Below are 12,433 nucleotides of genomic sequence, written 5' to 3'. Positions count from 1 at the left end.
TGCTTTTCGACAGGATAAACTTTGCAGTATGGATGCTTGGTTTTGACAAGAAAGGCTTGGTCTGTCTAGCAGGATTAAGGTTTCGCCAACTATCATTATGGCAAGCTTGTTCCCAGCTTTTGATAGCAGGTTCAGCCAATGCTACTGACACTCCAATTGCTGGTTCCGGTCCGGCCATGGGGAAAGTTGAAGCCTCCTTTGCTAAGGCATCCAAAATTGAATTTCCCTCAACACCACAATGACCAGGTGTACTCAGAGTAAATCCACCGTATTGAATCTAAAAACAGAATTCAATCGGTTTCTACATTCCTGAATGATTTTTGAAGTGATCGAATACTACTCAACGCCCTCAATACAGCTTGACTATCGCTACAAATTGCGATGCGCCTGCCTTTCAACCGCTCGTCAATCATCCAGGTTGCCGCCCTTAGGATCGCATACACTTCAGCCTGAAAGACCGTTGTGTATTGCTCCACAGGAAAAGCCCACTTCTCGTTTTTATTCGAGAGGTAGACTCCTGCTGCAGCGCGTTGAGCGTTCGCATCACAACCCATTAAAAGTTCAAAGCCTCTTGATTCTGCATACACTACCAGATCCCTTAGTTCTTGCGTCGGCGGAGTGCATAGGCGGAGGAATCATAGCATAAGTAAACAGAGTCAACTATGACATTTCTCCTCTTATTATTATTATTCTGTTAAGGGAAAGTCGCACCGCGTCCTTGAAGAACTATTGTGCCCCTTTTACTGGTTATAGTGTACATGTTGATCATAGTATCTCAAGCAGGCCAGTAACCGTTAGGAACTTTAGTATGTTCCCCACTTCCAGAAGTTTCAGCTTTGCATCTGGTATTAAGTGTTCTCCCAGATGTATCGACCTACTTTGCACAAGTGCTAGACACTGTCCCAGGACGTGCATAGAGGTTTCGTCCTCCTCCTCACAGAACCTGCAGGCAGTGTCCGTAGATATCCCTAGCTTCCCTAGGTGGTAGTTCAGCCGACAATGACCAGTGAGAATTCCCACTATGATTCGGAGGTTCTTTTTGGTGAGGTTTAAGCAATCCTTTGTGCGCATGGGTTCGTATCCCCCAATAAGCACCCTGGACTGCTCCATCCCTGGTAGGCCCGCCCAATATAGTTCCCTCAACCGTTTCTCTTCGTTTCTTAGATTCATAGCCATGAAACCGTTTCCAATTCCACAGAAGGGTTCTGGCCCGTATAAAGGCATCCCCGCTCCCTTCTTGGCTAGTTCATCCGCTGCCTCATTGCCTTCCAGCCCAGCATGGCCTGGAACCCAAAGTATCCAGACCTTGTTGGACGAGCCGAGTGTATTCAGTCTCTCAAGGCATTCCCATACCAGTTTAGAGTTCACCTGGTTGGACCTAAGTGCCTTGATCGCTGCTTGGCTATCGGTGAGAATAGCTATGTTCTGCCCCCTGTAGTTCCTTTGCAGAATAAAGGAGGCACATTTGTCTATGGCGTAAATTTCCGCCTGGAATATGCTAGTGTACCTGCCCATTGGCTCAAAGTACATTTTCCTTGGACCAATGACACCGGCACCCGCTCCCTCTGCTGTGAGGGATCCGTCAGTGTACCAAGTAATCAGTTGCTGGTTTAAGCCGTATGTCGCAGCCACGCTCTCCCAGTTTGCCTTGTTACTCCAACGTGTTTCAAACTTCTAATCGAAGTGAAACCTCTTTGTCCCTCGGTATCAGTAATTCGGGATACCGCCTAGAAAGGATATCAATCTTCCTTCGATTTAGGCAGCTCCCCGCCTCACTCATACTACCGGCCATCCTGAATATTGATCTCCTTGCCTGCATCTGTATGTGCAGATGGAGAGGGGTTAGTCCCAGAAGGACCTCCAGGGATGCCGTTGGGCATGTCCTCATTGCCCCACTGATACACACGCAAGCCAGCCTTTGGAGCTTATGTAATTCCTTGGCTTGTGTGCTGAGTTGGGTTCTTTCTGCCCAGATTACCGCTCCATAGGTAATCATTGGTCTTACTATTGCAGTATATATCCAAAGTAGTATCTTCGGGCTACAACCCCATTTTTTTCCTGCCATGGATCTGCAAGTCATCAGAGCCCTCGTGGCTTTCCGACAAGTGTTTCCGACATGTGTCTTCCAGAGTAATTTTTGGTCTAGCGTGATTCCCAAGTATTTGACCTCTGTTTCTCGTTTCACCTCCATATCATGTAATGTTATGGCTTTCAGGTGATCTAGCTTACGCCTCCTAGTGAATGGTACTATGGTGGTTTTGGTTGGGTTGATCCGCAGTCCCACCTTCCTGCACCAGGCACTAGTAACCCTTAATCCAGTTTGGATTCTATCACATAGGGTATCTTCATATTTTCCCCTACAGATTAGAACAATGTCGTCCGCGTAGCCCTGGACTTGTATTCCAGTATTAGTTAACACGTCCAGGAGTTCATCCACTACCATACTCCACATCAGCGGCGATAGTACTCCGCCCTGTGGACAGCCTTGAGTGGTGTTCATGATAATAGAATTTGTACCTGTTTGTACCTCTATTTGTCTGCTTTCTAGCATTTTGCCCATCCAGAGTGCCAGGGTGTTTCCCACTCCTTTGCGGCTCAGGGCATCCTGTATCTCTGTGTGCGATGTGTTGTCGAATGCTCCTTCGATATCTAAAAACGCGCACAGTGCAATCTCTTTTGTTTCTATGGCGTCCCGTAGTACCTCTGTCAGCTGATACAGAGCAGTTTCAGTTGACCTTCCTGCCCGGTAGGCGTGTTGACAGTGATGTAAGGGATTACGCTTTAGAACGTTAGTTCTAATATAGTTGTCTATGACCTTCTCCACCGTTTTGAGTACGAACGATGTTAGGCAGATTGGTCTGAAAGATTTAGGGTGAAAAGGATGCTTTTTACCCGCCTTCGGAATAAAGACCAGTTTTGCCCGTCTCCATGCCCTTGGTATGTAACCCAGTGCTATGCTCCTCCTTACCACCCTCAGAAGAGACTCTAAGATAATTCCTAGGCCTCTCTGGATAAGTGCTGGGAAAATGCCATCTGCTCCGGGAGATTTCATTGGTTGAAAGGTTCCCACTGCCCATCTTAGCCTAGCTTCTGAGCATACCTCTTTTGCTAGTTACCGGAAGGAAGGAAAGAGAGCTGTCCTTCCCCTTTTATTCGTTGTTGGGGTGTCAGGCAGATTATTGTCGCCTGCCGCCGAGGGGTAGGACCCCGGGAAATGAGTTCTGAGAAGCAGGTGTACCCTGTCCCCCTCATTCTCGGTGAATGTCCCATCTTCCTTTTTCAAGCAGACAGAGGATATTCTCCCGTCTTTGGCTACAGCCTTGTACAGCCTGGTTGCTTCTGTGATCTGTTCAATCCCTTCACAGAATTCCCTAAAGCTGTTCCGTTTCGCTTCCCTGATGGCGTTGCTATACGCAGTCAGTGCATTTTTATACCTCCGCCAGTCCCCGGTTCGTTTTGCAAGGTTAAAGAGTTTTCGTACCTCCGTTCTCATTCTGGCTAAGTTTCTGTTCCACCATGGTACATCCCTTGATGACTTGACTTTCTTGGCCGGACAGCTGGCCTCATATGCGTCAATGACGATTGTGTTGAGGTCTTCCACCACCGTTTCTAATTCTAATTCGCTCCTGATGTCACCGCTCCCTTGAAGGTGGGCAATGTTGTTGCTCAGGTGCATTGTGTAGGATTCCCAATCCGTTCTCTTGGGATTCCTTATTATTCTTTTTATTTCGGAGTTACCCTCAATGTCGAATCTGATTATCCTGTGATCAGACATTGAGGGTTCAACCGACACCCTCCAATTCCTGACCATCCCGTTCATTAGGGTATTTCCTAGAGGTATATCTAGTACCTCTTGTCTGGTGCTGGTCACAAATGTTGGAGTGTTCCCTACGTTGTATATTTCTAACTTATTACTAAGAATAAATTCGAGAAGGTACTCACCTCTACGATTAGTGTCACTGCTTCCCCACACTTCGTGGTGGGCGTTGGCATCGCAGCCGAGAAGAAGTGGTAACGCCCTCTCCTCGCAATACTCCGTCAGCTTTGCGACTTGTTCCGGTGGAGCCCGGCTCTCGTCTCCTGGGAAGTATCCCGATGCTACCACTACCTTTCGAGTGCTCCTCCCGGCTTCCAATGCGACTTGGATAGCCACAAGGTCCCCGGTTAAGAACTCTGAAAGACATATGTATTTTAGATTACGTTTGAGAATTATGCAAGCTCTTGGTTTTTCACAAGAGGAGTCCCAAATTACCTGCATGTCTCCTCCTTGCAGACCACGAATCTGCCCCCGGTACACCCAGGGCTCCTGAGCCAGCAGTATTCCAATGTTCTCCTTGGAATTTGCCCTTGCAATCACTGCAGATGCAGCTCTCGCATGGTGGAGGTTTATCTGGGCTATCCTAGTGCTGGCCATTGGCTCCGTTATTGTTTGGAGCTCTTCTCCACTTTCGGAGTGTCACCCTCCTCCTCCGACATGGCGCTTTCCTGCGCGTCGCTGTCCACCCCGAGCCCTAGGAGTCCTAGGTCTAGGTCGTCCAGCTTCTGCTCTTCACTGGGCAGCAGGTCTATTTCCCTGGTTGATCCCGTTCTTTCCGCCTCTATGGCTTCCGCGACTTCTTCAGGGACCTCTGTAAGTTTTCCACCCGATGCCTCCTCCGAGGTCTCTTTCCTTGGCTTTTCCTTGTGCACATGCACGGGTATGTTGCCAAATCGGTAGTTGATATGACAACTTCGACGTTTAATTGCCTCTAGGGATTGGTCATCTACCCCGATCGTGAGGAGTTTACCCTTTCCCTCCACCTTGCTTCTGAAGACTCTCCATAGTCGAGTATGGAGATCTTCGTTCTGAGCAATTAGGAGTCTCATGAGGTCTTCTGTTACTATTGCCGCGGCCTTTGGGAGAAAAACTGTCACCATGTGGGCTCCTGGTATATCATCTCCAGCACATGTTGACAGTTCCACCCCTTCCCAGCCTGGCAATCTAGGAATTATGGTTCTGACCCATTCTGCGGTACCTTCCGTCGCGCAGTCCACCAGTATAAGGCCTGGTCGAAAGCGTATCCCGGTGAACACCAGTTTCGACGTCCAACCCTTGATCATCTGCTTGACGACAAGTTCTTCAATGATTTCCTGTTCCTCCCGAGTGAGTATTTGCACTAGCATAGCTAATGCCGGGCTTCCTGGGTCCTACCTTCACTCCTGACCTGCCCGGGTTTTCTCCTCCCGTGGGTTCAGGTCTGGGTTTTTTGGGAGCATTCCCTTCATGCGGGCTGATCTCTGCTGCTCCCCGCTTTCTCGGCTCCGGTAGAGATGGCTTAGGTCTGTCCTGAGCCTTCTTAAGGGCCTCTTCTGGTTTCAGGCCTTCCTTCAGATAGCGCAGGTACCATTTAACCCCGGCGCCACTGAGACCTGTCTCCTTCCTGACGTCTGTTATATTTATCTCAGACGTGCTTTTGCTGGTCCCTGCTCTTTGAGCAGTGGTGTTCGTTGGCTGTAGTCCATGCAGTATACCAATGCTCACCTTGGATCCACTGCTTGACGTCCCAACTTCTCCCTTCTTGGGTGTAGTCACCTGGCTTTCAGTAATTCGGAGACGTGCCTCCGCCTGATTAACCAGTTTTGGTGCGGTACGGGGCCCCGCTTTTTTGGTTTTTGTTTTTTTTTCCAGTTTTGTACTCATTTGATTCCCACGAGTATGGGGGTTAAGAGGTCCGCCGTGCCATAGCCCCCCGTAGCACGGTAAGATCTAACTTACTCACTGAGGCGACCCCAGGTATCAGTGAGGCTCCGTTCGAATACAGTCAGTTACCCCCGACTGCAAACTATCCAATGGGCACGGTTCGCATGACATCCTGGATTGGGGGAGGTGTTTTTCGACTCCCCAGTCTAGATCCGTTTTGTTAATAGTAGGGTCACCTCGTGCAGGGTGTGGCTATCACCACTCACTAACGGTCTTGGTAGACGAGAGGCTTGGCCCCTGAAAAGGCACTCACCGTCCCAGAGGAGAGACAACTCATCCTTAGAGAAAGATAGGTTGGCCTCAGGGAGCTATGTTCCGCATCAGTCTATCCTGCAGTACACTGCTTGACCCCCCCATTTCTCCTCTTACCATTAATCTGGTATTGTAAGTTGACCGCAACAAGGTCCTGGGAACAGAATTGTCTCAGCATGGTTGCCTCCCGACAGACGGGATATAGTCAGGTTACCAGTGCCTCTCATTATAGAATCTCCAGTACTCCTAGTTTTAACTGACCGCACCATAGAAACTAGGTACAAACTTTCCACTAAAATGGAGAGCATGTCTTCCACAGATTTCTCCGTGAGGAACATGAGCCTCGTGAATCTTCCAAAATCAGCGCCTCACCCACGACTTTATTGCTCAAAACCCGAGTGAGTTCAAAATCTGTAACTTCTTACTCCTTGGACAGTTACAGTCCGCCGCTTCCATCTTCATGTGCTTTGGATACCCTTTGAGTAGTAGAATGCTCCTCAGAGACGTCCGAAATCGAAAAGTACAGGGAGAAACCACGCAAGTTTTACCTACAAGCCAGCAGGATGAAGCCACATACACCTCCATGCTCGTCCTGATAAGAATAAGAGAGAAATCTGATTTCCGACAGACAGGCATATTGGAGTTATGGGCTGAGTATTTTGATGAATGGAGGCGGCCCAAGTGGTTCATCAAGTAATGGTAATGGTACACGACCATGAGAGAACTCGGTATTCCGACCAAATTGGTAAGACTGAGGTGCCCCTTTTTTAACTCGGGTTTGGAAAACGTGATCCGCGATGCAGATGTTAATCCGAGACGCACCATCCTCTTTAAACTCACCCAACTACTCTCCCATGCTGTCGATATCGATCTTCTCAGTCCTCATCTATTCCTCGGAGAACTGCACTGTTAACAAAAAAAATTGCGAACTTTCAGCCAGAAGAATTGCTGGCCTCCTACATGAGGCAACGCCTGGTTGTGGATAAAATCCGGCTAAATGGGATGTGATGAAAGGACCACTTAATACGTATGAATGAAAATGAACCACCCCGGAAAGTCTGTAAGGGCAATATCTATGGTGGAAAATGAAGGAGAAAGCGTCACCTACTAGAATACTTTCTAGCATGTCCCTGTATTCACCAGGCAAGTTTGTGGAGACGAATCAAATTCAGCAGGGATAGGGTCGCTGTTACCCTCATTTCGGATGTAATCAAAACGTGTCCCGACACTAATCCAACGCATCTTCGCCTCCATTACCGCAAGACGCCGTTCATTGTCTTTTATAGTCGGCCAACATGTACAACCATAGAAAGCATCAGGACGGACGACGTTTCAGTAAATTTAAGATTTGAGACGAGCGTTGATACGTCGGTCACAAAGAACACTAGTTGTGGAAAACCACTTCATCCAGTTTGTGTTAATGCGTGAAGCAATTTTATAACCCAGTTCTCCATTGGCTGATAACATTGTCCCAATATATTTAAATCGCTCAGTTCTGAATAGATCACTGCTATTGGCAGTGATTCCCCCCCCCCCCTCAGCAAAAATTCAGTTTTATTTCGATTCAATCTGAAAACGTGTTGATCATTCCATTTTTGGACAAGTTGTTCCAGATCGTTTTTGCTATTGTACGTTACGAAAACATAGTCTGCATAAAGCAATGCATAGAGCGCTGCAAGTTAGACGTTGGGTGTCCCGTATGATAGTGTCCATAACAAGAACAAAGAGGAGCGAAGAGAGGGTGCTTTCTTGGTGAACACCAAAAGAAACGCAAAGTGGTTTTTATACATACGCCACATTTCGAACTTTACTTTTCGGATTGTGGATGAACAAATGAACCCAGCGTACGAGTTCTTCTGGCAACTGTTGTCGCAGAGCATACCAGATGAGTTCGTGTGGCACAAGGCCAAACGCTTTTCCTAGATCCAGAAATGCAATGCTTCTCACGGGGTTTCACCGTGAGTAACTGCGGAACGTGTATTGCGCAGTAGTTCCACAGTTCATGGCAAATTCAAGTTGATTCACGCGTTCAAAAATCTTCATGTTATGGGAAAACTACCGGATCGGATGGTAATTTGAACATTCTGCTGGACTACCTTTGTTTTTCATATTGGAACTGTGGTAATTTCTTGCCAGTCAGTTGGTGTTCTATCTTCCTGAATATCCCGGTTAAAGAATTCACTAGGCGACAGTGTTGGATCCCAGCTCATCGCTTTCCTAAGTTCCGATGCTATATCGTCAGGTCATGTTGCTTTCCCCAATTTCATTCGTTTTATTGCTTCCTCGACTTTCGTTGCGTTGACAGTTAAGTCCTTGGGGTTTTAACGTAGGTACCTGTCATGGAGACTTAATCCTACGGTCTTCTTAAGACACGGATTGATTTTGGGACCACAATCAGAGCCCCGCTGTGACAAGCAACAACCGTACCAGTCTATACCAAGTGCATGGCTTAGCATTCATACTGGTGGATGCAAGACCTACCTAACTCTACCGAACTAAGTACCCGTGTTGAAACGCAACACCACGCCGAGACCCGAAGATCTCTTCTCGTTTGAGCATCACCAACAACCCCAATGAAGCTCCCACTAGGGGGCCAACCGCAAACAACCGAGCTGTACTAATATACGACAGGAATTCTCCCGAAGTATATGAGTCCAGGGGCTACCCCGGTTCCCATGGTACCAGTATAGCTCTGGTAAGATTTCGTGGCCGAAGCCACTTCAGATGAGTCCAGGTGCAGACTCGGGTCTGATCGCCCTAATTAAGCCTTGGAGCATTCGCCCACTACATCAGGGCCGGCAACCCAATGCGTTTCCCGGTGCCACCACGTGGAGGTTCTCCTCGACCACTTGGTTTTGGTTCAGCCGACAGGGTTGTCGCCCCGCCTTCCTCCCGCCACCTCTGAGCACGCTGACAGGTGGAACTGATTCAAATGTCGGCAATGATTGTGGAACTAGAGGATAAGCAAATTATTCAGTTGAAATCTGCTGGAAGTATTCTTGCCATCTATCCGCTCCGGCTCAACGATCGGTAAGCAAAGTACCGTTCTTGTCATTAAGGCAACAGATCATCATCTACGGCGCAACAACCGGTATCCGGTCTAGGCCTGCCTTAATAAGGAACTCCAGACATCCCGGTTTTGCGCCGAGGTCCACCAATTCAATATCCCTAAAAGCTGTCTGGCGTCCTGACCTACGCCATCGCTCCATCTTAGACAGGGTCTGCCTCCTCTTCTTTTTCTACCACAGATATTGCCCTTATTGACTTTCCGGGTGGGATCATCCTCATCCATACGGATTAAGTGACCCGCCCACCGTAACCTATTGTGCCGGATTTTATCCACAACCGGACGGTCATGGTATCGCTCATAGATTTCGTCATTGTGTAGGCTACGGAATCGTCCATCCTCATGTAGGGGGCCAAAAATTCTTCGGAGGATTCTTCTCTCGAACGCGACAAGAGTTCTCAATTTTTCTTGCTAAGAACCCAAGTTTCCGAGGAATACATGAGGACTGGCAAGATCATAGTCTTGTACAGTAAGAACTTTGACCCTATGGTGAGACGTTTCGAGCGGAACAGTCTTTGTAAGCTGAAATAGGTTCTGTTGGCTGACAACAACCGTGCTCGGATTTCATCATCGTAGTTGTTATCGGTTGTGATTTTCGACCCTAGATAGGAGAAATTGTCAACGGTATCAAAGTTGTATTCTCCAATCCTTATTCTTCTTCGTGTTTGTGTTTGACCAGTGCGGTTTGATGTTGTTCGTCTTCGGCGCTGACGTTGCCACCATATATTTTGTCTTGCCTTCATTGATGTGCAGCCCAAAATCTCGCGCCGCCTGCTCGATCTGGATGAAAGCAGTTTGTACGTCTCGGGTGGCTCTTCCCATGATGTCGATATCGCCAGCATAGGCCAGTAGTTGGGTGGACTTGAAGAGGATCGTACCTCTTGCATTTACCTCAGCATCACGGATCACTTTCTCGAGGGCCAGGTTAAAGAGGACGCATGATAGCGCATCCCCTTGTCGTAGACCGTTGTTGATGTCGAATGGTCTTGAGAGTGATCCTGCTGGTTTTATCTGGCCTCGCACATTGGTCAGGGTCAGCCTAGTCAGTTTTATTAATTTCGTCGGGATACCGAATTCTCCCATGGCCGTGTACAGTTTTACCCTGGCTATGCTATCATAGGCGGCTTTAAAGTCGATGAACAGATGGTGCAACTATTATCCATATTCCAACAGTTTTTCCATCGCTTGCCGCAGAGTGAAAATCTGATCTGTTGCTGATTTGCCTGGAGTGATGCCTCTTTGGTATGGGCCAATGATGTTCTGGGCGTATGGGGCTACCCGGCCTAGCAATATAGTGGAGAATATCTTATAGATGGTACTCAGCAACGTGATACCTCTATAATTGCTGCACTGTGTGATATCTCCCTTTTTATGTATGAGACAGATAATGCCTCGTTGCCAATCGTCACGCATTGATTCGCTGTCCCATACCTTGAGCACAAGTTGATGAGCCACTTGGTGTAACTGGTCGCCTCCATATTTAACCAATTCGGCTGTAATTCCATCGGCTCCTGGCGACTTATGATTTTTTAGCCGATGAATTGCACGAACTGTTTCTCCTAAACTTGGTGGTGGCAGTATTTGTCCGACGTCTTCAGTTGGCGGGACCTCCAACTCGCCGATGTTCTGTTTGTTCAGTAGCTCATCAAAGTACTCAACCCATTGCTCTAATATGCCCATTCTGTCGGAAATCAGATTTCCCTCTTTGTCTCGGCAGGATGAGCATCGAGGTGTATAAGGCTTCATCCAGCTGACTTGTTGGTAAAACTTCCGCGCCTGGTGCGGCAACAGAAGTGTTTCGATATCCTATGTGCATTTATTTCGGCTTTTGGCAAATCGATTCAGATCTCACTCGCGAAACCGATTATACAGTTTATAGTAAACATTTTTGTAATAGTCCGTTCGGATGACAGGGACTGCTTTCTTTGCTTGGAATTCTTATAAATTTGGCAATCTGCGAGCATCTTATCGTCGAAAAACTAGTGGTAGAGGCGTTTCTTTCATGGACCTTTATTTCACCATCGTCATCCCGAAGCCAAGTACCTCAGTTGATGTACCGCTTATCTGGCTTGGTGACCCCGATGTTTGCAGAGACCGCTTTGTGGATCGTGCCTTTGATTTGGTTTCACGATTCTTCCAGATTCGTAGTGGTTGGTAATTGCATAAGTGACGGCCGATGTTGCTCGGTTTTTCCGGTTAGGGTGCCAACATTTGGCGTGCAGACACATATTTGTTTTGTTCGGACTAACTTGCTTATGTGCTGATGCCGTCCATTCGTCAAGAACCCTTGCCCATTTCTCGACAGGACCGGGGCCGTCCAGCCGCGTAGACTGAGGTGAACGATCTAGCATTTCTCCGAGGCTTGTCACACATTCCGATCATCTTATTTGTAACGACATTGTATGCATTTTCTTGGTGGTCTTGTCGCGGGACCTGTCACCAAGAGAGATCAGGTAGGATTTAGCATAGTGGACATAACTCCAACTATACTCAATTTATCTCTTTCCCTGATCTCAGCATTTTATTTTTGTTTTACCGAAGATAGTACAAAGTGCGCTGCCTCAAACCCTCTTCCTTTACCTGCGCTTGGGACCAGCATGCTATGTTGGTAGCATGGCGAGGTTAGTATAAGCTTTTACTATGAAAGGTAGCAATTGTTTGGCTGAACAGAAACTTATACTAATCATTATTAAATACTGGCATTAAACTATAGAATACAAAGAATTATCTTTTTATGAGCTACAATCGCGAACTGGTAAGAATACCTCAATGAAATGGAAGTTCTTTTGATCTCAACTCAATTAGATTAAGACGGTAATGGCACGATTCGTGGCACAATTGCTGCCTATTGTTAGGTAATCAATTGCATGTATGCCAGAATAATAGCATTTTTAAACTGAAAATAAGATTTCTTTGTACAGTTGTCAATGGGCTTATTTTGAGAAGTGACTGGCAAATATTCATGGGGGTGATGCAAACGCAAGATCTCCCCACAGCAAACTACCGGCGTCCGTGGTTTTGTCCAATATTCACTGCCAGAAATCTCCAAAAACTTATTCTTCCCTCACTTTAACAAAACGAATAGTGTTTGAAGTGCTTAATGTAATTAGCAATAAACATAATAAATAATTAATTTCCTTACGTAATTCGAACGAGGATCTACTCCAGATTAAATAACGATTTTCGAGTGGGCTCTCCTTCATATCCAGAAATCGCCAAACTTAAATCTTCCGGAATTCCCTACCTCCCAATGCAGGTCTGACAACTTTAATAAAAAAATGAAAATTTTACAACACCCTTACATTAAAACAGCAATAAATTAGGGGAAAAAATAACAATTTACTTCACAAGAAGATAAATTTTCACAGCACCGT

General features: G+C 46.9%; 1 protein-coding gene across 2 annotated transcripts in view; it reads left to right on the top strand.

Moving 5' to 3' along the window:
* LOC119660288 (sodium-coupled monocarboxylate transporter 1) overlaps positions 1-12,433 on the top strand; it is a 32,950-nt gene that overhangs the window by 7,804 nt on the left and 12,713 nt on the right. The window lies entirely within an intron of this gene.

The sequence above is a fragment of the Hermetia illucens genome, chromosome 6 (genome assembly GCF_905115235.1).
Source record: "Hermetia illucens chromosome 6, iHerIll2.2.curated.20191125, whole genome shotgun sequence".
NCBI lineage: Eukaryota > Metazoa > Arthropoda > Insecta > Diptera > Stratiomyidae > Hermetia > Hermetia illucens.
The sequence above is the reverse complement of the archived record's forward strand: the minus strand, read 5'-3'. Positions and strand labels throughout refer to the sequence as shown.